The sequence below is a fragment of the Anser anser genome (genome assembly GCF_964211835.1).
Source record: "Anser anser genome assembly, chromosome: 1".
Lineage (NCBI taxonomy): Eukaryota > Metazoa > Chordata > Aves > Anseriformes > Anatidae > Anser > Anser anser.
The window spans coordinates 86,780,930-86,807,357 of record NC_139720.1 but is presented as its reverse complement, the minus strand read 5'-3'; the positions used below and the strand labels follow the sequence as shown (position 1 = coordinate 86,807,357).

At 39.0% G+C, this 26,428-nt stretch overlaps 1 protein-coding gene and 1 long non-coding RNA gene across 21 annotated transcripts in view; one reads left to right on the top strand and one right to left on the bottom strand.

Annotated features, from left to right (window-relative positions):
* Positions 1-26,428, bottom strand: part of HTR1F (5-hydroxytryptamine receptor 1F) — a 120,717-nt gene that overhangs the window by 81,189 nt on the left and 13,100 nt on the right. The gene's annotated exons all lie outside the window — the stretch shown is intronic.
* The window catches only part of LOC310884315, a 39,320-nt gene that overhangs the window by 3,581 nt on the left and 9,311 nt on the right, over positions 1-26,428 (top strand). For 2 of the 12 annotated variants that reach the window (XR_014574141.1, XR_014574143.1), the window contains exons 2-4: positions 6,574-6,668; positions 13,759-14,449; positions 15,164-25,942. This is a non-coding gene — a long non-coding RNA (uncharacterized lncRNA). Of the gene's footprint in view, positions 1-1,037; positions 2,967-6,573; positions 6,669-7,804; positions 14,450-15,163; positions 25,943-26,428 lie in introns of those variants that run through there. The other 10 variants (XR_014574142.1, XR_014574144.1, XR_014574146.1 and 7 more) reach the window with 9 other exon arrangements.

Sequence of the window (26,428 nt, the reverse complement as noted above, 5' to 3'; positions counted from 1 at the left end):
AAGCTTCTGGTTTAAGCTACCTTTTAGCAAAGAGATCTTTCTCTCTAGCCTTTTATGTCAATTTCACACTGTTCCTTGGGTTTAGGAAGTCAAAAAACAACAAGAACAAAAAAAACACACACAAAAAACAAAACAAAACAACCCCCCTCCCCCCCCCCCCCCCCAACAACTCTATAGTGACATCTGTTTTAAAGAGGTGCCTTTTAATGTTAAGAGTGTTTACTTAAATCATGACTTTAAAAAGTTCCTTCTTGAATTTCTGTGAAGGGTTCAGGGTCTGATGAGAAGAAATTATATACTGTTATATCTGTAAAAGCATTGGACAATAGACAGAGTAAATACTTAATGTCAGATTTTGCTTCTGTGTACCTCCCACTCCCTTAAGCGCACCCCATTAAACCTCTGCCTGGTAGGGACTTTTGCATACGTATCTCTAACTCTTTAGGCCTGTTCTCACAAAACTTATCCCATTAGCTGCTGCTTTTTGTTCTTATTATTCCTCCCACTTCTCTTCCTCATTGCTTTCTCACCCAGTGTGCAGTCCAACCTGCTGACTGATATTCCTCTTCCAACAAATTAGTGTTTTTGATGCTAGAATCTTTTTACTTCCCTTTCCTTGTTTTTATTTTTTTCATAATTAGATCTCCCCCCCCCCCCCCAAATGCTGTTCAACTCTCCTTGATAATCTCTCTGTTCTCTGAATAAACAGATTCATCTTCTCACTCCATTCCAATATACGCGTATACAAGAACTGATAATCTCCTGCACCTTGCTCTCTCTGACCAGCCTTTCTATCCAGGGCAGGGTTAGATTTGCTGTCAGGTCGCTGAGTGCATCAGCACATTCTGTGACCTCTTTTTAAGCAGTTTGGCTGCCTGGGCCAAGAGCTATGACATTTGTTATCAGCTTATGGTATATTTTTAACTGGGTATTACTTGCTGGATGTTAGCTCCAGGGCTGCTGGTGACTTGAGTTTCCCTAATAGGAATCCCCCCCCCCCCTTTTTTTTTTTCTGGTGACAATGCACCAAGGACACACTTGATTGTGCAGGTTCCAAACAGATCTCCAGGATGTGGCCCTTTAAAGGAGAAAGCACAACTCAAAACTCAGATCTGAAGGGTCCATCACTGGGTATGCTTAGCTCACAACTTCCCTCTTAGTCTTTAGCTTGAAGACATTTTGTGATCTGAAGTCAAAAGTGATCAGCAACATATGATAAAAGAAGATCTCTTAGGTAACATGATCCAAATCTTTGCAGCACTTTGCTTAAAACCAGTGTTTTGGACTTCATTGTTAAAGTCTTATGAAGTCTGAAAAAACGGGTTGAGTGTATGAGTCCATGTAAGCATTGGGCTTTATAGCAGCACAATCTGGAGACATGAAAGTGGGCAGTGAAACTGTCTCACCACCAATGAAGTATTAAAAAGCAGTATTTTAAAATTTCTTCCTCACAGACCTCATCCTGCTCTCGGACAGCATGAAAACATGTACTGCTCAGTATTTAAAGACATCTGCTGTCCTTGAGGCATGGCTGCTTTTGTGTGTAAAGTATTAGATAGTTCAATGTCCAACTCCATTGAAAAAGAACACAAATAAGTGAGGTGCATTGAATGGGCCCTTTTGTTACTTCTATCCCATTTGCCAGTTTACAAGAGACTGTGTGTGTGGATCCTGGTACCTTCCTATCTGGCAGGATGGTTTTGAGGAGCTCAGACATGACAGTGATTCGACCCATTAAGCAAACAGATGCTTTGTAGAACTGATGTTACACCATTTCTCGCTCTAGAGAGTTGCTTTCTGTATGTTTTTTTTAAATTATTTTTTATGATCTTGATTAATACTAATTGGTATATGATTGCCTCTAAAAATACTGTTCTATGAGGGAAACTAATTTCTGTTGTTACAGGAGCTAGTATTTATGAGAAAACAATGTAAAGCAGCCCTGTGTAAATGATGAAATAAGCCATTTTCTTCTGTTGTGATTTGTTTGTATCTGTCTGTATATTGTTTTCCTTGATAACTTGAATTGTAACTCCTACACCTGCAACTTACACCATATGTTTTAAATCATTTCAGAAGTAATGAATGGCTAGAAGACATCACAATTTTAATGAAAAGCCATTATTAGATGAGCGTTATAGAAGTTTTCTTTTCTTTTTTTTTTCTCTCCAGTTTCCTTTCAGTCACTATACTAAATATTCTCTTATGAAGAATTCACTGCTTATTTATACAGTAGGGTTGTTTCATTTGTGGTCTGGTCCTATTTGGAGAAGGAATCAACCTGCATACATTCCCCGAAGTTTCCCTTTCTCTTTCAATGTGTATTGCAATTACATAAAATTAAAAGCAGACATTTTAGATCTCAGTAAACATAACCAGAGGATAAATTCATCTTAAAAGCTGGCTAGGACACTAAAGTCACAATTCACATATTATTTTTGTCAGCAGCATGTTCAAACTACCAAGGCTCTTCTTCAAAATCGCAGCTGTGATATCTACAATAAATGAACTACAGGAAAGCTGCAGTTAGGTCATACTGCCTTGTCACTGCAGATGAAACAAACGATAATAGCATTACTGCATACTGTTTCTGCAGCGTGTTTTGTTCACTAAAAGCAATTGTAATGATTAATGGTGTCACAATAATGTATGCTGAATGCCTTTCTTCCTGCTCTGGGTGATTGGCTTAGGTAAGGAGCATGATGGGGTAGACCAAGCTCAGCTGGAGCAGTTTGGTCCCTGTTTTGTGGTGGGCAAGTACAGAGACAGGTGATGGAATTGGCTGGGAGGGGAGGACGGGAAATTGGCTAGGACCAGGTGGTTTTTGGGGGCTAGATGGGGAAGGGGAAGTTTTCTGAATGAACCAGCTGGAAAAGCTAAGGCCAGTATGCTGCTTTTCAGTGGGGAGGAAGAAATGCTCCAGGCTATCTATGTACAATTATATATGTCTTTATGAGTGGAAAGAGGCAAGTCTCCAGAGTTACACATTGTCAGTCATTGCTGCTGGTCAAGGGGAGGTGTTAAAATTAGGCTGCTGGCTGGAAGGCTATTAGGAAATCAGTTTGGGCATTTTACTGTGTTTTAGCGATCTAATTCTTAGAGTAACTCTTATGGGGCTTGCTGCCAATTATTTCAAACAGCTTGAAAAATGCTTCTGCCTAGGGTAAATACAATCAACCTGAGAAGAACTCAAACTGCTGCTTCAGAGCACTTGCATAAACATACGTTCCACATCTACAATTATGTGTTTTACAGAATGAAATTTATTTTAAGTGCTATTAGTGGTTTGGAAGGCTTATACTAGCCTCCTGCATGCACAGGCTATTTGACCACAGGTGTCTGATTCAGAAGGTCTGCAAAACATCTACTTTGCATGTTTGCAAGCAGTCCAGGAACAAATTGTTTGACAATGCTGTTACAAACCTGGGCCATATGTGACAAAGTAACAGAAGCCAGGAACAAATAAGAGTATTGTGTGTGCTAAGTGATTGCAATAGTAGGTAACTTGATGGCAAAATGCACAGAAGTCCTAAAATTATGCCTTATGCTAAAGGTAAGAGACTGTTTTTATGTTGGCTCATCTTTTGCTTTTTTGCTTGGGCTGAAGTGGTTTGTCTTAGCTTGAGGGATCTGTAGAGGAATTCCTGCCCTAACCCTGGGAGCTGTGTTGGTAGGTAAGCTGGCTCATGCTCCTTGCAGTCTGTCTCTAGCTGTAGCTAGTTGATGAGACCAAATTGGGGCAAAAAAGCTGAATGCTGAAAGGCACTGCAGATTTAATCTCAGGATTCAGAGGAAGGAGAAGGGAAAACTCAGAAAGGACGTGTCATAGGTAAAAAGAACTCCTCTCTTACTCTTGGCAGGTAACCAAAAGAAATACCAGTGCTGAGGCTTAATACAGTATTAGTGTCATGCATGTGAATTTTGTTGGCTGTTCTATTGCACCATTCAAGGATCTGTAGCATAGATTTAATTTTCTGTCTGCAGAAATTCTTAGGTGTATAAATCCCTATATAATGTGAATGACCTCTGTTTTAAAACAGTATGAGTTACTTGTCCCAGCTGTCCTGTCTGGAAGGCTGATCCAGATTTTCATGCAGACAAGCATAAAGTTAAGTTTTTTTTCCTTCTAACTTCCAGTTTTGGTTGATTCATAAAATACTCTAAAATGTACAAAAAACAAAACCAATACAAATTTGAATATATAAAAATAGTACAGAATAAGATGAATGGATTCTTATCATGTAGTTGCTAATTGATCAATAGTGTTCGTTTTGAGTAGGCACTCATGAAAAACCAAGACACTTGTTAAAAGAATCACTCCAAGTTGCCATTACTAGTGTATGATCTCTCAATTTTACTGCAGTTTTGTAGTTATTTCTGATGTCCTGTCTATAACTAGCATATTAATTTTTTAAATAATCTTTTATTTGGGAGGAAGAAGGAGCTAGATATACAAATGACACAGCTGCAAAAACTTGAAATTTTTCCCAAATAGTGCTTAAAATAGATTTATAATCAAACAAAAGCAACTATTCTGTTCCTGTGAGACTGACAAATTACAAAAGTTTACAATCCACACCTCCCTCAAATCTACATCTGATAAGCTTGCAGAGACTAAACACAAAAGTTTACCCAAGGAATATCAAACTGCAAGGGATGCTGAAGGGGTGTGGGGGGAGCAGGGGAAGTGATGGTCTCTCCTTTGTGAGATGCACAAAAGGAAAGCAGCAAAATTCTACACCAGAAGCTATAAAATTTAAAACTACTTCAGAAAAGGATTGTTACATCTAACTTAAGTCTCTGTAGAAGAGCCTTGCCAAAGAAAGAAGAGGTTCAAACAGAATTGGAACATGCAGGGATGTGAGCTCTAATCGTAATTGTTTGCTCCTTCAGAACCTTTATGCCATCTACTTTCCTCAGTATTTCTGTGGTGAAAGACACCAATGGTATTCTGAACTCTTACCCATGTGATTTCTGAAGACAATGGTTGCAAAGTCTGTTGATTAAAACTAGCACTAACTAAACAACATCATTGCTGCCCCTGGGACATGTACATGTAGATGCACTGATGGTAGGAGGAGGTGCACAGCGAAGGGTACTAGGCAAACAGAGCCTTGTAAGGAAAAGTTCATCTGAAAACCAAAGAATTTTACCTAAGCATTATGAATTCAAATTCACAGAAAGCTAGAGAATAACTTGTTGCATACAAAATTGATATTTGAAGTACTGGAATGAAATGTTTGCACTGAAAAGAAATGCTGTGCAGGAATTTCTTGCAGGATTTTTTGAAGGAGTAATGTAAATAAAGACTATTTGCTCATTAGCATGGAAACTAAGCAATGAAGAGATGGGATTCAGCAAATATCAAATGTCAGAAACCCTGTATATAAAAGCCATCAAAGCAGCAATATTATCTTCTTGCAGTATGTCATATGTGCATCTTGGTTGATGAACAGCTAATTAATCTCATAGGCTAGAAGCTTAACAAACCACCACCACCAACAACAAAAAACAAACACAAAGCAGCCTGGATGAGCAATCTTTACACCTGGAAGAGAATACATTATACAATTAAAAGTTTTTTCAGATCCATGCACAGCCAGGCATCCTTTATGCTTAGTGTAGTGTTTGATTCTCATATTATCCTTCCATTAAATGAGTTTTAAATTCTGATTGTTTTTCAAAGTTTTTTATGATAACTCTTCTGTAAATCAGCTGCAATGATCTCTATACTGTATTCAGTGTCCAAGGCAAACTCAGTCTGTAACCAAGAATATTTTTACTGTAAAGGGTCCTTTTACTTGGTTAACTTATCACAACCTTTCAAGTTGGATGTAATACAGGAGGACCACGATTTTAAAACTATTTTAATCCACCCATTTAAAAGTAGTAGTTTCTACTTCTAATGATATTAAATTCACCAATATGATGTGAGAAATTCCAGGGAAGAGATTAATTTTGTTAAATGTAGATGTGTGCAATGCTAATATCTATTAAATATTTATTTTTTTTGCCTTCCATTTATATTCAGTAGCCCTTCTAGGGTGCAGTGTTTTGTATCTGAAAATTAAACTTTTAAGAGGTGAGAGGAATTATGCTTTTTCTTTTCATTGGCTATAATGAGAACGTAGGATGACCTGCTCAGATGTAAATATCTAAGTTACCTATGAAAATCTTGCTCCAAACAATGACGCCAATTGATACAACTTCATAAAAACAAATATTTGGCGTGCTCTAAAGTGGATCAGCAGTACCACTTGGAAAATCTCACCTACTAAAATCAGTTCTGCATGTGCACATCCTCAGTAAGAATGTGGGAATGGGGCAATTCCTTTATAATGTACTTAAATCTAGAACCCACCCAGCAGTGATGTTGCTAGGTGACTCATATTATTGGCATGGATATTGACTGAAGCCTACTGCAGGAGTTGAATATCTGAGATTCTCTGTTGGGGTTGAGTAGACCTTCACAGCTCAGACCAAAGAGAACAGACCTGTGCACAGCAGCAACTCTTAATGACAATCAAGACCTGTTAGAAATGAAGTCTTTTATGGGCTCTTTATTTATTCCAGGAGTCTTCAGTTACTGAGTATTGCCGTAGTTACCAGAGTCCTGGAAGACTGTCCTTGATGACCAAGATGTCCTTGATGACACATCTTTTTTGAAGGTATATGTTAAACTAAAATACAAAATCTACATTATTTAGTTAGGCCATGTCTCATGTGGGAACTTTATGAAGAGGATATAGTCCTTTCCTGAGCTACACACTTTACTCACAGCTCTGTGCCAAATATGAAACTGCCATGGGTTGACTACTATTTTATCATCTTGAAAATTTAATTTTCAAATGAGAACAAGAGAAAACCAGCTCTCTGAGGGCTTTTCATCTTTCTGTTCCCTATTCTCCCTTTTCCCTGTTCATCTATTAAAGAGTGAAAAAGGGACCAGAAGAGCAGAAGTCATTAGGATATTAATCCAGCATGTTAGCATTACTACCATTTAGCAGTTGAAACAATTATTATTGCAAAAGACTGTGTAGTCTGGTATGATGTGCCAAGGTCTTAAAATTAAAGCTAGCGTACTTGGAAAATAAAGCAAAAGAATTATTCATCTTAAATTCCTCCCGCTGGTATACTGCAGTTTCTGACTCCACGTCCTTCCAGGGTGGTAGAGACTACTTCTCTAAGCACCATGTTAAAACAAAACCTAAAATCCCATGACCACTTTTGGTTGCAAATTTGAAATGTTAGCCCCGGTTTTATTTCTCTTTGTATTGAAGACTAGGGCAAACATACTCTAAATTACAATTAGAGGAGCCATAGTTGAAACAGTGCCACGCTCCACCTCTGATAAATCAGAGGTCAAAAAGCATAAAGATATTGCTTTTTCCCTTGCAAGAATCTTGTAATTAGTGTTTCCAGCTCATAACAGTAGTAGTAGCGCACAGACTAAATGATTTAACAGTTAATAAAATAGTGAGTATGTCCAAACTGCCTGGTACAGATAAACAAGTTACATCAAGTTCTTGCTTGGTTTTCTTAGACTTGTATCTAAAAGGCCTGTTCTTGTGAAATTTGTGTAGGAGTGGTGTAGTATTTAAAACTCCAAGGGAAATTTGAAAATCCTGTCCTATAAGTGTGCTGAAGTTCATGATTTAATGCAATGCCATGAGAGAACCGTAAGGTGCTGGTGTACATCAAAGTGAAAATTTTAGGTCTTTAGTTATGCATTTAGATACACTATTAATATGTTATGTGGATCCAACAACAAAAAGTGCTTTATCTTCTTCTTTGAATATGTGAGGCTCAGACAGCACCGAGAACTGTATTGCAGTGGACTTAAAAACAAGATTTTTCACAGTGAAATAAGTGGCAGCCAAGCAAGGGGATGTCAGGACAGGACTGGAGGTAGGGTAGAAGAGGTAAACTCTAGGTGAGTGGTGCGTTGATGCTTTCTGTTTGGATGACTCCCTGCTGCTTTTCCTTGCTGCTTCTTCTGGAAACTAATGCTTTCTCTCACCCTGTTTCTGGGATGAGCTGGCTATGAGGAGCAGAGAAAACCCTTCCATGGGACAGGAGAGTTCAGTCTTTATTTTCATGGGGTTAGACATGAGGGATGCAGCTTGCTCTGGGTATGGTCCCTGTGCTTGGGGCAGTCCTAGCACCACCTCAGCAGCTCCTGTGTCCTTGTGCCACTCCTCAGCATTTTAGTTGTTAAAGTAATTTTATACTTCTTAGAGAATGTTGCAGAAAGGTGGAAGAAAACTGCAAAGACCTGCAGTGGATTTGGAGAATCTAAAGACATTTGAAAATAATTGAATCAAAACACGACCACCTCAAGGTCCCTTCCTTAAAGGTTTTGTTATTGATCATTTACCTGAGAACTAGACACACAGATGGCACTAATCCCCCCCCGAATGTATACTGCAGTATAAACGTTCCATTCAAATAATATATTACAATAAATAACATACAATTTTCCCACAAAGTTCAGTCTCTCTGTACTAAAAATTGATGTATTCATTTATTAATATTTAATGTTTCTGCTGTGTAAGCTCCAGTGGTGGTTTTCTGTAGGCAATTTGTCTTTTATTTACAGGCATGTATAATTGTACATGACAGCAGGAACATAAAAATATTTGCAGATAAATATTATTCAAAAATAAAATCTCCCCAATTTAAAAATATTCAAGGATGTTGAGGGATATATTTTAAATGTTAACTAAAGAACAGCTAAACATTTTTCAAATTGTCCCATCTGGTGCAGCTGTAAATAACAATCTGTCTGCTTTAAACCATCTTTTGTTGGCTATGTTAGCAAATGTTAGGATTATTTGGTATTAACTGACAATTTCATCTTAAAGTACATTCATGAAGTTCCACAGTGTTGACAGTAGTACGTATATCATTTCTTGCAGATTGATATGGTACTGAGAGAATCTTTGTGCAAACATGTTTAAAGCACTTCATCTTTATGTTTGAAGATATTTATTTGGATAGAGTTAGAGATATTTATCACCATCTTTACTTTGATCCTCCTTTCTGCAAAAAGGCAATAAGCTGAAAAATTAATGCATCTGGAGAAGTAGGTAAGGCAGTTTCATCTGCCACTGAGAGTAATCACTTAGGCATGAAAGATTGGCTGACTTCTGGATGTGAGTGGGTACAACAACGATGTCTTGCAGACATTACATGTCACCTAGTGGTCTTTCATCAAAGGAGAATTTACATTTACAGGTGTTTCCTTTCTTCTAGACAAGTGGTGTGTAATATGATAATAATAATTATTATGAAAAACTGATATCATTACAATAAAAGTAGGTAATTATTACAGATACCAGTATATGTTACTCCATATGAAAAAGAAAGGGGGGGGGATCAGTTCGCTCCTGTTGATAAGCACTTGAATATTGATATGAGACAGGCAGAGATTTCCAACCTGTTTCAAATTAAAATCAACTTTGGCACTTGGCCCGCTGGTTTGGACATAATATTCTTTACCATAAGATAATTGTTCTGAAGCTGGAAATGTAGGCGCTAAAATACGCTTTGTTTATTAAAGGACAAAAATGAATTAATGGTCTAATTTTCTCTTCCCAAGCCCTGGAAAGTTTTGTCCCTGAAAATATTTTTTCATGTAGTTTAGTAATGTGAAGGTGCTACAAGTATACAGCAAAGGGCAGAGTGAAATACAAGTGAAAGACAGCACCACTAAGTCCCAGGTACTTCAAAAGTTGTGCTGAAAAGAGACTTTCTCTATCATCTCCCACTCCAATATAAAATTGCTGCCTACTAGTTATGTTATTTATGTGTATTCAAAGTCACAGTTACTAGCTTACTTTTAAAGCTGGTGTTTTAACTGCTTGCTTTGGTGTGCAAGCCCAGCAGAGGAGATGTGCTGACGGTGAACCAGATCCAATATTTTCTCGTTTATCTTAAAAAAAAAAAAAAAAAAAAAAAAAAGTTGACAGGAAACAAAATGCCCAAGTGTCAGTGAATCAATTTGGCCAGAGGATTCTTTGTTAATGGTAATTATGCGTGAGAAGAAGTTGGCTTGATTGTCAGCTTGAGTTTGTAGAGCTGGCAGATTGCAGAAAACAAAATGAGTTTAACTTGCAAATAATGTATACTTGACACGGGAATAACTGACAGACAAGAATTTATAAAGTTCCTGCCTGCTGCTTTTATGGCCACTTTATAGGCAGAACTATCATTTATATGGAAGGAAAAAGTACTACCATGCTCTCCTGCTGTGACTGAGCATTGTGATTGAGCAAAACCTGGTTAGAATGGGATGCTCAGGTCCAGAACCCCTTCAAAAGCAATGTAGTAAAACCTGTTGACAAACAGCCTGTCCCTTCTGTGGAGCAGAAGTGCAAAAAAACAGCTTTAACATAAGTGGCTTAGTGTCTGTGAAGTAGCCAGATTTAAGATTTTTTTTAATCAGATGAATGTAAGAATTTTCTTAAAGTTGAATCTTTTCCCCATTTGAATAACTAGTCTCACATAAGCGGGAAGAACTTCATATGGAGACTGTGAAAACAAACAAACAAAACCACCCAAACCCCTCCTGCATGTGGGATCTAAGGATAACAACATCCTGGCATCCCTCCAGAGCCCTTTTACATTTCAGCTAGGGAAGAAGTGGAGCGGGTGCTCCTGGGCTTTGCAGAATCCCCCGCTCTCTTGTTTCTCTTTTTAACTCAGGTTTGTAGAGTTTTTTCAAATGCTGCTCAATACCTCAAACTGATATTCTGAGGATGAGAAAAAATGCTAGCAGATTTTATTTCCAACGTTTTTTTAAAAAAAAGTCTGTTATCAAACTGAATTGCATAACTATATATCCATTTTTGTAAAGGCAAAATGCATTAGAAGTCAGTAGAAAAGGGAATTGGTTTTAGGAACAAATAAATACGGGTTATCTCTGAAATGTCTTTGTTCAGTGACTGTTATATGGAGTCCAATTGAAATGTATGTTTGTTCTGTAGGGTTTTTTTTCTGTGCTTTCAAGAATGAAGGAAGTTAGATTTGACTAAAAGGAGGAATTACGGAACTGGAATTTATGATACATATATTTGCAATTGCTACTTAATAAGATACATTCAGAAGTAGTGAAGATGTAATATACTCTGAAAATAGTAGACATTGCAGAAAATTGCATGGCAAAAATGGATTAAATTGGATTTAGAGCCATCCATTACTCACTGGAAATGAACTTAAAAGAAGATGATACAGCTTGGCATACAAAATAATTATTTTAAATGTGTATATGCAGTAAAAGGTTGTGTTAGCATGTGTGCAACAGCTTCGGTGACCTTGGCTGGTAGGGGATGGGGGAATTTTGCCTTCAGACTACTGCAGGCTAATTGGCACTGCAATCCAATTTTCCAAAAATTTATTTAACGTTACTCTGTTTGCAGAATCCTTTTCCTCCTAGACTGATGCAAGGTTTTTTTAATATGAAACCTTAGATTATGTTTGTGAAATATGTGGTTTAAACAGGTATATTGGTGCAAATGTAAAAAGGGATTTACCAAGGTGGTGTGTCAGTGGCAAAAAAAAAAAAAAAAAAACATCTAAATGTCTGAACAATTCACAAACAAAACATGTACTTAGGTTTACTTAAGCCTGTTGAGGGAATATCCCACTCACTCCAAACCTGAAAAACATAGAAGTAATCTGAAAAGTCTTGGGCCTTCTTTTCTGTTCTTATGTTTCAATAGTATCAATAGTTCGTTTTGACTTTGACAGCCTTTGAATAAACTCTGCTGAAGTTTTAAGGTAATGGATTGAGGGGAAATCCTTGGTTGCTTTTCCTTAAACGTGTGTCTGCTCTGGGCAGCATGGATGCAGTCAATTATGAGTGCTGAGCCACAGAGAAAATTCAGCTGTTGTAAGAGAAGGCAGAGCATGGCTTCTCCATTCTCTCTCAGCTCAAGGAAAAACTGGCAGAACTGGAAAAGTGCATACTGTGCTGGTTTGTCCAAAATAAAACTGTCTTGTGAGAGAATGTGTACCTCGTGTGGGGAGTTGTCAGTGTGTGTACACATATATTTTGCTGGAGTGAGACATATGCAAAATGGAAGGTAGTTAAGCTGATTGATAATATTAATGTGACAAAAGATTGTTACTACTCCATGCTGGAATATTATCTAACAGGCACAGTGAAACATCTAGGACATCATGGAGGAATCACAGAGACTTGATTAGAGAGAAACTGATAGAAAAAAGGACTCGAAACACTCTTTCTTCTACCTGCCTCAGGCAAATTTGTCACTAAACCTTTTTTTCCAGACTGTGATCAGTCTCCATTTCTAACTAGTTTTGTGCCAGTTACTCTCTTTGGAAGATTGTTCCCAAACTTCGTTGCCTTGAAGGTAGAAACATTTTTCTAACTTCAGGATGTTTGCTCTCATGTCAAAATTGCCCTTTAGCTGTTTTCTTTTTTTTTTTTTTCCTTTTCCTTCCCTTTTCTGGTTTTTACTTTAGTGATACATTTGCAGACAGAACAGAACCCTTGTCCTTCTCTCAGCCATTATTTTGGCAAGCTGAAACAGTCTTTCAGCAACCTCTTTGCAATTATATAGTCATTTAAGTCTTGTTCTTTCAGAATTCTGCTGTGAAAATTATTTGGTCTCAGAAGACCAAATAAGCTCCTTAACAATCCCCCTAACCTGATTCCTGTCAGCCATTCTGCCTTTTGTTCCATGCTCAACATCTCCTTTGATTTGAAACGAGGCAGAGTATTTACTTAATTTTTTGTTGTACCTAGATTACCTTTAATCTCTTCCATTTTTTCCTGCATAGCAACTCTGTTTTTCCCGTTTGTTTTAATATCCCTTGCAAAGCCTAATTTTCACTGTATGTCTGCATTTCTTCATCTCTAACACTCAGCTCTCGTGGCTGCTCAGTACTTTCTTGGTTCTGCATACCTAGCATGTTTGTGTTGCTGCTGCTCATCTTACTGGGCAAGCCTCTTTACACATTTAAAATAGTGATTTAGTATTTAGACAAGGAAAACACACTTCCTAAATGCAGTGCTATACTGTACTTCCAGATAGGTTACTTTAGCCCCTTGCTTTTCCTATCTTGAAAGAAGTTCTTAGAAGACAGACACAACCTTTTCCTTGCTTAGCATTGTCAAGTATCCCATCTTGCATGTATATGTTGGCCTCCAAATTATATTTTGGGTGAAATACCCATTTGTCCTCTATAAAGATTTATGTAACTTGGGTTGCTGGTCATGTATATTTCTGCATTCTCTCCCAAGTGTTGATAAAAATAAGCTTTTCTATTACTCCATGGATAACATTTATGGACTGTGTAGAAATTACATAAAGTTCTTTCTTTGGTAATTCTAAAGGAAAAGACAACAGTAAGGTTAGTTTCCTCATGGTAGACATTTTTTGATAGTGTGGTGTAAAATGAATGCTAAACAGAATTTCCACAATAAACAAACTTTTATAAGAATGACAGTAAATTAAGCTCATATATATTTTATGCTGTCATACAGGTTTTGAGATCTCCTTTGTATCTGTTTTGATATTTTTTTCTTATTCTCTCCCTATTCCCCCACTTTTCAAAACACATCCTTATTTCATGTTATCTTTTGTAGCCTTCCATCTTGTTTCTCTTTTATTTCTTTGAACTGCTTCTTTTCCTTATTCCTGTTTAACTCCTATTTGAAAAGTCATTTCTTGCTTCACCTGATTGCCTGAATAACACTAAGCCATTTTTGTTGTGAATATTTTGCAACAGGCAACTTTGAGCACCACAAGGTCTCTTGCCATCTCAGCACTGAGGAAGAGGAAGCTGTCCTTTGCAGCATCTGTTGCCTAGCAATCTGTTTCTCAGGTGTCTTTAGCTGTACGGCATTGTGATCAAAGCTTCAAAGGCAAGTGGAAAGGAAAATAAAAATGGGCTTGAAAAACACTGCAATCAAAGTGCAGCACTTGCTGCAACATGACAGCGAATAGATGCCAGCAAAGCTTTATGCCCTATGTGCCATTATGTACAAGAGGCTTCAACCGTTTTGCTAAGTGCCTTGTGCTCTTTGGAAGACACAAAGCAGTCGTTACCATCTTGCAGCTCTCCACTGGATGGTGTCACATGACTCTGTTCAAGATTTGAGCTAATATCACTCAGCCTTGGTTTCCAAGCCCCGCTGTTTTTTTTTGTTTGTTTGTTTTTTTTTACATCACCACAGACAGTTTTATTAACCATCAGGTTGGATTCTTAACAACAGCCAAGGACCCGGAGTAGTGTGTTTCCTACAGGACAAAGCTAATGTGGATGAGATGGAGTACCCTGAGAAGCTCTGCAGTTTCTCACTCAGACGTCACTCAGAGCCACGGAGCCAGGCATTGTTTTGCATGTAACAGACCATCTGTGTGACCCAGTTGAGCCATTTCACAACACAGCAAATAGCCCAGACTGGCCCTGGCTAAAGGTGTGAAAGTTCCCCATACTTTGACCATATTGTGCTCATGCTTAAAATAGGTATAAAAGAAACCTTGTGAAATACAGCTTTATTAATACGGATGATGCCCAGGTTCTTGAGATGTCTGGCTTAATTTTATTCACACCATGAAGATCATAGAATCACAGAATCATTTAGGTTGGAAAAGACCTCTAAGACTATCTACTCCAACCTTTAACCTAGCACTGCCAAGTCCACCACTAGAAGATGTACTAACTAGCTAATGCCATCACTGAACAAAATTAGATGAAGTGATAAGTACCATTCATGATGTTAGAGGGAAACCAAACGTATCTCAGTGAGACCACCTGGATACAAACAACATCTGGACTAACACAACATAGTCCCAGCCTACTGTGACATTTATTTATTTATTTATTTTTTAAATTTTTTTAGCTTATGTATGTAAGTCCCATTAACTTTTGGTGAGATTAACTGTTTAAATAATCTAGGGATTCATATTAGTGTTTTATCTGTGAAGTGACCCCCGAATAGAAGCACAGAATGTTCTCTGTTATTCAGACATTTTATTCTGCTTATGGTACAAATAAAATAAAATAAAATAAAAAAATATCCAGGGATAATGATAAGTAAATCACACTAAAGACATAAAATTCTCAGAAATCTATAAAGGTTAGGGAACAACAGAAAAAATAATATTAATAATCTCTTGTCTTTCTTTAGGGTTCACAAAATAAAGGAGTTCATTGGCCCATCTTTCAGAAGCATAACAGGAAAATGCAGTAGAAATACAGATGATTTCAACCTGCACTCAAAGTTACTGCACCACCAGAGGGTTAAGCAGGTAAATCTGTTTCCCAGCTAGGCAACTGCTGAGTGATTCTCTTGACTGTGATTTTGGAACTTCACAATGGCATTTTTGTATGCTGCACTGTTGGCAGGTGAGTAAAATCTACACCCCACTGCTTCTCCCCATCCTGCTGTTTTGAGAGTTAGAAGATTGTAGTTATTTGTCATAATTTTATTTATTACATTTCATGAAACAAGATTTTCAGGGAATGGGGTTGTTAAAAACAGTCCTCACCCACCTCCATGATTCCTATGTTTTCAGACTTTAGTCATTCTAGAGCTCAGTTGTGCTTCGTGTTGAAATTCTTTATTTACTACTGAGACAACCTTTTATAATAAGCATATAAGAAGATAGTCAGATGCTTTGCTGACTGGAGAAGAGAGATGGAATTAAAGGGTTGATTTGCCATGAACTTTTCCTTAACCTCCTGAGCTTGAAAGAACAGTTTTTCTGTCTGTTTCATGTCTGGTTTAAAATTTTCTCAGAAAGGTGTTTCCTATTTGATGCTGTATTAAAAAGCATAGGTCTTCACCAGCAAGACAAGTGAATGTCTACAGAAGTAACAGGCATAGGACTTTTGGTCTGAAGGTATTTTCTTTTGCAAGTCTGGAGAAGGGAGGAGGGATGGAAGCATGAGATGGTGAGGATGGAATTGAAAGCCCCACTGAACATTGTTCTGCTTTTGGACTTCTTTCTCTTGCTCCTACAAAATATACTGTATAGATCAATAAAGGAGTGAAGATTCCCCCTTACTTTTAAAGCATTCATTTTCATTGTTTTGAAGGCCTGCCTATGAGAACAAGTTATTAGAAATTATGGTTTTGTTTGAAAACTTCTGCACAGAAACTAACAGCCAAAGTTGGTCATTTCTCACTACTCGCTTAAATCTGTGCAGCAGTGTGTCTGACACCACTGCACAACACCAGAGGTTAGCCTCATAGTATTCTCTCTTGTCACAGGTGAAAAAGCAATTTGTGGTGGTGTTTTCTTTTTCTCTTCCCCAAGTCTTGATTTGAAACTGTACAATAAACTCTGGGAATGCTGGGACTGGGGAGTAGCAGAAGCTAAAAGTCAGTTGTATTATTCACCTGTATTTTGCAAACTTTTCCCATTTTCAAGCTGTTGTCAGCCAGCAGAGAGGAAAAGTGATTCTGTGAGATCCCTCACAACCTCATGATGGAGATGCTGCTGTCTGTATTTGCAATCACACAGCCAGGTGGCTTGTGAAGACCCAGTTGCTTTGTCAGTTTGCACAGAGGAGGATGAAATCTAAGGAGATAATTTTGTTGAATTCTACCTGCACCAAATGAATTTCCAGTAGCTCAGCTCCCTGGGTTCAGAAAAGTAGTATTCATTTTCAGGAAAGGGTGTGAGGCAGCATGAGGATGTACAACAATAAGGCTAAGTGTGAATACCCCCAGCTGAATTTTGGGCCCTTTTCACAGCCCACGTTTCCTGTGGTTGGAGCCCTGCTCCCTGGCAGAGCTGGACAGGCATGCCACTGCTGTCCTGGAAAGCAAATTTCATCCTCTGCATTGCTGCTTTATGATGTCTTTCACTAGCTAGGTGAAGTAAGATTTCAGCTGTGCTTTCGGTGGTTGCAGGGGAGCGTGGTTTTGAAAGGTTGAAAGAAGAAAGGCTGGTGCATAATGCAGGTCTGGATGTAGCCGAGCAAGGCTTGTTTGCTGCGTTTTGCACAATGGCTGTGACAGCAAGAGACACCATTTCTGGCAGGCAAAAGATCTTTGGAGATGCTTTACACAGCCAGCGAAGCTGCCTCCAGCACCTGTAGTTAATTGTGATGCCTAGTGGATCAGAAATTCCTTGTCCCCCTAGTTTTCAGAACTGAATCTTTATTATTCTTTTTTAGTGCTTTTCCAGTGTTTCTGCATATTTAGAGCATGGGTGGTTTTACAGCAGGGTATTGAATTTATGTCAACAACAGCTCAAACGTAATAAACAGTACAAGCTTTAGGGCACTGGAACATCGAACCCATAAGAAATGGTCCAACCATTTAATTGAAAGTAACAGTGTGGATGTGAAACTTTAAAACTATCAAATTCATACAAATGTTTGTTATTCATTCCACAAGAAAATGTGATTTGCTTACTAGAAGATTTTTTTTTTTCCTCTCAGTGCTGAAGAAAAAGGGGAGGCTGTTTCATACAGGAGGGAAAGTGACAGTCCCAGTTTATACTGCCGAGTGGTGTACAGCCTGTTGCTTTGCTTGCCATGAGGGGCAGAGCTCCTCTAAAGAAGGGTAGAGGGTAACAGTACAGTACTAAAATATTTCCCATCTTCTGTTTCCGTACCATCTCCAGAACCCATTTCTGTGTGTCCCTGTGTTTTATAACACTTTATTATCTCCTCTTTCTACAAGGCCTTCCCACACTTTCTTTTCCTGGTCCTTAACCAGACTTCGTGTTCTTATTCTGCCACTCCATTTCCAGTTCCTGACCCAGAAATCTGTCAGGTGTGGTGGGATATTGCTGGGACAGAGCAGAAGTGGTAGTGGAGCTGGGGGAAGGAGTTAAAACTGGAGACCAGGGAGCTTTAAAGCACAACACAATAGTTATTGTGCTCGTTCCTGTCTCTATGGCAACAATAATGCAATGTTTTTCCCTCTCCACTTCCCATGGTTTCCTCCTGGGCTTAGCCTGTAGACCTGCAGGGCGTGGCTGTTGGCCACCCCTTTGTTCAGCACAGGGACTTGAAGGATGCCTGTGCAACTCTGAATTGGTGGAAGGGCTGTTGGGAAATTGGAGAGAGGTGGAGAAACAGCTAGGAACCTCTTTGTGCAACTATGTCCCTATGGAGATGGATAGATGCTATCGTGAGGTTTTCCACCAAGGAACAAAAAGGGTCTCGTTAAAATGGCGATGGGAGCTGGTGCTATAGGCAGTAATGTTTTTATTAGTATTGTGGCAGAGATCCTGTCAGAATGAGAACAGTATTACTAATATAGGTGACCCCTCAAAGACACTCTTGCCCTTGAATGCATTATTTTTACTTTAAATTTTATATTATTGAAGGTTTGCACAAACTGCATAGCAAAAATAGACTTCTGCAATAACTTCTCTGAAATCAAAGCATTAATAGTGCTGAGGCTGTGATTAAAGCAAACTGAATACCTTAAAATCTCTGTGCATCTTTAAATTACTTTCTTTGGATAATATATCTTATAAAAGCTGAAGGCAGCTGAAAGCTCAGAGCATTGTTCAAACAGTGAAGCAGAGTGCTATCTCAATTGCATTTTCTCCTATGCCTGCTATCTTGGTAACTATGCTTGCATTATAAGCTTTTTTTTTTTAACCATTGAGGTACCATCATACTGAATGAGATAGGGTGATTACTTGGGAGTAAAGAGACTTTCTGATATTCCATAAATGCAAGTGTTCCCAGGTGCATTTCTTGTGGCTTGACACTGCTGTGCCATTTGGATAATACCAGAGGGCAAACTTTGGAAAGGTGTAAGAAGTACCAAGAGACAGAAGAAAATGTTAGAAAATGCTGTTGTGACAGATGGTGAGATGGTAGGCTGTTCTCAGATGGAGGCAACTTGATGAGCTTTACTTCTCCAGTCTGGAGAGCTTCTTGAGAACAAGCTGGGAGCAAACACACTTAGGAAGCTGCAGAGCAGCTTTCATCTGTGAACTCTAACTACTGGCAGAAAAAAAGTTAGTCAGCAGCTCTCTAGGTAGCTGTATTAAAGCTGAACAAGTTCTGCTGGTGGTTTTGGTTTGCCAGGGCTTCTGGCATAAAGATCTGCCAGGAGCGCTGGCTGGAATTCATCATGCCTTGGCTGAGAAACATTAGAGCTGGCCACAAGTCGTGGGAGAGCAATGGTGGCATTCCTAGCAAACCAACAGCACTGGAGGAGCCAAACCAGTGCCTGCCTTGAGCTTTTCTGTCAGTGGTCCTTGACTTAGCTTGCAGTAGTGGAGCATCCAGATGCTGCCCTCTTGGCTGCTGGTCCTGCTGGATGTATAGCATCATGTATGGTGCCTTTATGGCAAGTAGTACCCTTTTTTTTTTTTTTAGCATATCTCTTCGAGAGTTTGCTGAGGTTTTGGCTAAGATGACTTGCAGTCTTGAAAAAGGTATTTAGATCTACAACTGGAATGCATCCAGCTATGCAGCAACATTTAAAGTGGAAGTGACACCTGGCCACCCGACAGAAATAGTAAGCTCCCAGGAAAACTGAGAGTTCAATGATGGAAAGCTGCAGGAAAATCAATTCAAAATACAGATGTATTCACTTTTTGCCTTACCATCTGACTGAAGTTAAGTTGATAAGCCATTTTTAAGCATGTGTTCCGTTTCACCAAAGGTCTATGCTTATTATATAGATGTTTTCCTATTCCCCAGATTTTTTTTTTTTGGGGGGGGGGGGGGGGGGGTGTAAACCTGAGCATCTTTTACTTCTTCCACTCCCTTCTGTCCACCCTTTCTGCCATCTTTCAATCATATATGTAAGTCTTAATACCCACATTAGAGACCTTTCTTTCCCCACACATTCAGAGCCTACTGCATACATGTAGCTTCCAAAGCACTGAGTGGGCTTGATGTACCATCAGGCTGGAACGTGTTAGGAGCTAATTCTGGGATGTGTGAGTGCAGGAATTGTCATGGGAACACAGCTGATAATCAAGAAAGATAAAAGTTCCAGTAGGAAAACAGATTATGGGAGGTTTCTCTGATGTTGCTTGAAACAGTCTTAGACAGAGAATGATTTTGAAATTATTTCAAAGGAGACACCATGCCGTGGAAATCCCTGATAAAGCAAATCACCAGTAATAAATAAAAAAGGACACTTAAAATCATTTTTTTTTCCTAGTTATACAAGGACATAAAGCTGTCATTCTTCTAGACCCTAATAATGCAATAAAATCTAGGGAGTTATCTTCCCCAGACTGAAATTCTGCTAATTAACTTGGGTTAAAAAAAATATAATAATCTCACTGTTCTTTGGTGACAGAAAAGGAAGGGTTGAATTAGCCTGCTGCATAACCAGCCACCAGTCTTTTAATCCAGTTTCCTAGGGAAATGGTCCTTACAAGATCGTGCTGTCTGTCAGTCCCCATGTGTTCCTTAGAAGTCATTGCCTGGTTTTAACTACATATGCAGAGAGATCAAGAGTTCCTATATGCTTCATGAAAACATGCTGCCAAATAGATACCAGGCAAGCCCCTGCTAATGGAAAGGCCACAGCATGAGTTCAACCTATTATTAGACATCAGAGAATCTGTATGAGCAAACAGAAGGACTGAAAACTGTTGTAGGAACAAAAGCTACAAAAAAGCAAGCTTCAAAAGGTTCACTGCTCAAAGAACTTGTTGGGAGTTGCGATACTAAGCTCTGTATGCTCTCTTCTAACCAGTGCGGGGCCTCCTATAATTAAACCGGCAACATTTCTGTGATGAAAAGCTGTATTCAAAGTCAGCAATCAGTTGACATTGCTGCATATGGGGAAGACAGAAGCCTTGGAAGGGTCTGCAGAACCCACTGTGAATGTCTCGTGTCACCTTACCGGGATGGAATAGCTGCAAAACTGAATTGCCTTTCTCCAATTCTTATCCTTTATACTTATGCCTGGCTACAGGTAAAGTCAGGGACACATCTCAGATGTGGAGGCCTCCAAAACCACATGCCTTGTTTAGAGCTTGCTTGAGTGAGTTTGCATGTTCTTGTACCAAGATCACAAACTGAGTAACCTTGAGCTAGAAGACACAGAGAAGTTTGTCGCAGGAAGATCTGTCAGTCCATGCAGTATACATGTAGCCCGTCATTGCAGAGTTCAAGTACCTTTTACTTGTCTACGTATTTTTCTTCCTGTTGCCTTGTTAAACATGGAACGTGCCTTACCTTGCCTTATGGGTGGGAGAAGTGAGACACTGGGAATAAATGATGAGACCAAAGATGCATGCTTCAGCAGAGGATGAAATGAAGAAGGAACCCTCAGTGCCACAGACTAGAGGTGACTCTTGTGTGCTGTGCTGTGGGAAGGGGCAGCCTCAGGCTCTCCACAGCATATAAAGCTCTTTCATATGGTCTCTGCCCTTCCTCCCTCCTCAGACGAGCTGTAATTCCTGTTTATGCTTTTTGATTGCACTACAGCATATCAAATATCCCAGAACTGACCATTACACCAATGCTTTTGAAGTGACTTTCAGCGTATCCCAGTGCAAGACACTGTATTACAAGCTTGGCTACAAAAGTGGCTTGCTACCTTCCCTTTCAGCAATTGTAAGCCATGTCCAGAAATGCTCTGAATTAGCTGCTAACAGCCTAGATTGCAGTTCTGATTGCACAAAAGATATTGTTTCTTAATGACTTACATCATTTGATTTATTCTTTTAAAGTCTCTGTGAAGTTTTTAGCCAGGTACTTTGTCCCCAAATAGTGCTCTGTAAAGGCTGAACTTCTGCAATCCATTAACATTTCCACTGGCCCAAAAATGTTATTTCTGTTTCCCTGCTCTAGATGAGCAGCCACCAGGCACTGCCCCACAATACAGCCCGGCTCCTGCCATCTTGTCGAGGAAGAACCAGCCTGAAGCCCGCTCACAGATGGTGTGGAGCATGTTCTCCAAGGCAAGGGGGCTGTACAACATTTAGCATTACCAGGCAGAGGAGGAAATTTCAGAATCAGCAGATCCCTCACAGCCCTTGTGCTGTCCTCTTGCAGGATGCAGAAGCAGCTTTCGTACCTCTGTTAGCTTGGCTTCCTCAGCATGGTGCAAGGAAGGAGGCAGTTTCTCAGGCAGTCTGATGCAATCAGTGTTCTCTTAGACAAGACTCCTGCCTTCAAAACTTCCTCACAAGCAGCGCTGTAGTCAGCAGTGAGCATAAAATGGTGGTGCTGGCTTGTGTGCATGTGCCTGAGAGTTGGCAAGTTAACAGTCGGACAGCCTGTTCAGATAAGGTTTTGCTTTTACCGTCACTTCCCACGTAGAGCCTGGTGCCACAGTCTGTGCTACAGCCTCCTTGTTATCATGCTGGAGAACTTGAAAAGCAGAGACTGCACTGGGAATATTTTTATCTTTTCAATTGATTCGTTTGTGTGTTTACCTGGTTCTGATAGGGACACTTCTTCTACATTCCACTGATTCCTCTAGTCATATATGTAAAATGGCATTAAAAAAAAAAAAAAGACAAGCACATGTGCGCACACACACCCAAAAAGATCTGAACTGGTCTGCTCACTGACTACTTAGATGTAACTGGGAATTTAAATTGCAAACAAATAGTAAAAAGTAACTGTCTGGATAACCTTCCAACAGGCAGAAACACCTTCTGAATTACCTTCTTAGTTCCTTCCTACGGCACATTATCATCACTTCAATCTAAATTGAATTGAATCTAAGCCAGTTTACCGCAACAAATGAGATGCTCTCTTGTAGATGCTCTGGCCTAAAAGCTAGGTGTGACACTGCTCACTCTTAGAGGCATCAAATGAGAGTGGTGAGGACAGATCTGTGTAGCTTCCTTCACTACAGAGGAGCACTGATTCTCACTGTTTGGGTAGGTTTTAGGAGGAGTAGAAGATACGAAGAAGGGTGTAATTTTCTCATTTTCCTCCTCCTTCTCCACCCTCAATATAGAAGACTTTTTCTTCCCTGGTGGGGAGGTATCTGTGCCCTGGGAAGAGCAGTTCTGCCTACAGGGTCTCTCCATTCCTTCAGGGCATTTCTTTATTGCAGCTCAGTTCTTTCAGAGTTGGTGACTGTTGAAGGCAGAAAGAGGAGAATCTGAAGAAAGGAGACAGGACACCAACTGTTTTTCTTACTGAAGGCAAGAGCAGTACTTCTTGATCCTTACATTCATTGATTCCTACAACTCTTTAAAAGGCAATGCATCTCGTGATAACATTTTCTTGACAGGTGTTGGTCCAAGAAATTTGTAATGGAATGAGAGGGGTATGATCTGTTCTCATTAGCACAGAAAGGCTTTCTGTTTCAGACGAGACAAACAAGTCTGTATTTCCTGTCTTCTTTAATTATTTCAATTTATTAAAATATTTGGTTTTATGTTCTTAATATCCCTGCAATGCTTTGAGTTCTTGGGTCAGTGAGTCATAGTTAGAGCTGTATAAGAGCAATCCTTTTTTTTTTTTTTTTTTTTAAATATATATATAAGTGTCTTACTTTTCAGGCTGACCATGTAATTTTATCATTCATCAAATGATCCATGACTCTCTAGATTAAATGAATGAATTTCCAGCAGGTAAATTTGCTTGGGCTCAGCAGACAAAGCTTTATGTCAGGTTACTGCCAAAAAAGTCTACGCAGTATTGTCTCAATAAAAAATGAAAGTAAAAATCAGTTAGTCACAGGTGTGCTACACATTAGATTAGCAGAAAAGGCATCACAAAATGATGACATTGCAAAATAGTTCACTTGGAAAAGGATACACAAGAGTTGGTCACACCTAGAATATGTATTGCTTTTATGAAAAGAATTGGCAGAAAAAGTCAGAATCACATTTATAAGTGAAGTCAGTTCTGATGAAATAAATCAGCTCCTGACGCTTACAGTGTTCCTTCCTGCGTAGATGGTGTTTCAGCCTACATGTATTTTCAACAAATCTCTCTGCCAGTCTACCTTTAACTTTGAAAATCAGTGCAACAGCATGGAACTATCTAGATTCCTGTGCCACTTCCAGTATGGTGCCTTACAAGTTTATTTAAAAAAAAAAAAAGATGTATTTTTTCCCTCATTCTCTTTCATGGTTACAAACCTCTTTTGCAGGTGTTGGAAGTTAGATTTTGGCAGATAGCTGCATCCTGGTCAGAAAAATGTTATATAACTTCTCATCTTTCTGCTTTTTAATTCCATTTTAATCTTTTTTTTCTTCCAGCTAAATTCTGGCCAAATCCCTCTCTCTCTCTCTCTCTCTCTCTCTCTCTCTCTCTCTTTTCCCTTCCAATATTTCTCCAGTATTTCTGCAAGAAGATTGTTTTTATGAATTTTCTGACTGAGATAGAGATGAGCAATTTCTAAACCACCAGACAAAGTCCCCTTTGGCTGCCACAAGCTGATATTAATGTTGCAGTGGTCCTGATAACTGTTTGTGTAGAGGTCACCAGTTTAGCCTCACCACATTCCTGAGAAGTCGCTGTCATTGCCATATTACTTGGGAAGATGAGAGATGAGCTTCCTGATCTACCATATCATCCCTGGCTTTGACCATAGACAGCGGTCTACCACTCTCTCTGAATCAAAAAAAAAACAAAAACACACAACTGAATGGCCATTCTTTCATCTTACAACTATGATGATACAACCAGTGAAAAACAGGTGAGAGCAGTCCTTTATGGAAAAGCAGCACCTCAGTGTTAGTCCATAACAGAAAGCACTTGCCAAAGAGAATCAGGACTGATTCTCCTCTTTCTCCATCCATGTGTCAGGATGTGTCCAAACACAGCAGATAACTTGCAAGATGTTCTTGCAAGTGATTTACATGGCTGTGGCACAGACATTGAGATTGTAGTGTATGGTTTTTCCCCTGGTTTTCATGTGTTGCATCAGATAGTCTTCATAGACAGGTCCTGAGAAAGATTAATGGGATTTTCTGCAGAATTAGTATTAGATTTCTTTTTGGTTGTTGTTCCAAATTGCCAAAAATATGTTTCCCTATTCATTTGGACATAAACACAAAAACACTGGATGTTGCATCTCTTGATTTTCTTTTATTATTCACTTTTACCCCAGCGGAGGTCAGCTTTGCCTGTGCTGGGGAAAGGTAAAACAGCTCCAAGCTTGGGCGTCTGCACACCTAACAACACACAGTGCTGGTTTCTTCCACCTTTCCACTTGCAGCTTCTAGCCAAAGCCAGTTTCAATCCTTCTTCTTACATGGGGAAAAATGTCCTTTGAACCAGGACACACAAACCTTAAAGAGTGCCCTAGAAAGATGCTTAGAGAGCCATTCCTGATGCTGTTGCATGGCTCCTAGTCTGTCTGAGAACAGCAAGAACAGGAGAGCCAAAGTGCAGTGTCCTCCTCTGCTGTACATGAGGATAGAGCTTTCTACTGGAGGCTGCAAGAAGAGACTCCCCAAAAGAGCTAGAAGCTGCACCTGAAATGTGCTCTCCAATTGCTGAATTATTAGGAAAACAGAAATACTGCCTTTCTTTTGTAACTCTCTTAACTTATTTGCTGTATCAAAACTTAGAAAAAAAAAGAAAAAAAAAGCATCTCTGTGCTCAATTTTTTTTTTTCCAAAGTTTTTATTTTATTTATTTTTTTGCTGGTAAATCTACTTGGATGTATTCAGAAACAATTTTACCAATTTAAATTGCAGTGTTTCAGCAAATACATGGTTCACCACAAATATCATTTCCTCAGCTTCATCGGTTACAGTTGTTCTTCAATGTTTGTTCTTCAGAACATGAATGCAGGTACCTCTGGGTAAACATTTCTTTTTTTTTTTTTTTAAACTTCTATGTTCACAGAGCAGTACAGAGATCACTAAGTTGCTGAAAACAGTATGGGGAACAAGAGTGCTCTCCCTAAATGTATCATGGATGCTGGACTTTTTTTATGCTGCAACTTTATATATTATTTAAACTGTTCAATGGAGAATATAAATCTTAGCGTCAGAGTAGGAAGATGCTGGGAAGTTTGTGATACATCCATGACAGACACAAGGTAATCAAAACCAACTTTCCTTCTGAAAAAAAAAAAAAAGCTCTGAAAAGCTCTCCACAACAGTACAATATACCTTTAAATGCCAGAGATAAATTCAGAACTGCCATGAAGAAAATACAGTAGAGTTGTGAGAGGGCTCATGTTTCCTGCATGAATCTTGACTTCATTGCAAGTTTGCACCCATTCTCCAAAAAGAGAACAAGGCGACAAATTCCCTTCCCACTTGGCATCATTTTCTTTCCATTCTTAGTTTAACTGTATTTTATGTATTTTCTCTAGTTTTCCAGCGTTCTATAACAAAGCATTTAAGAGGTAAGTCTTCCATAGAGCTATTTCTTTGATTTTCAGAATACCTGAATTTTTTCTATTTCTGCTCAAGTGCTATCAGCAGAAAAAAGACCAAAAAACAAACAAAAAAAACAACAGAAAACAACAACAACAACAACAAAACACCCAACAACAACCAACATTTGTATTCTGTAGTTT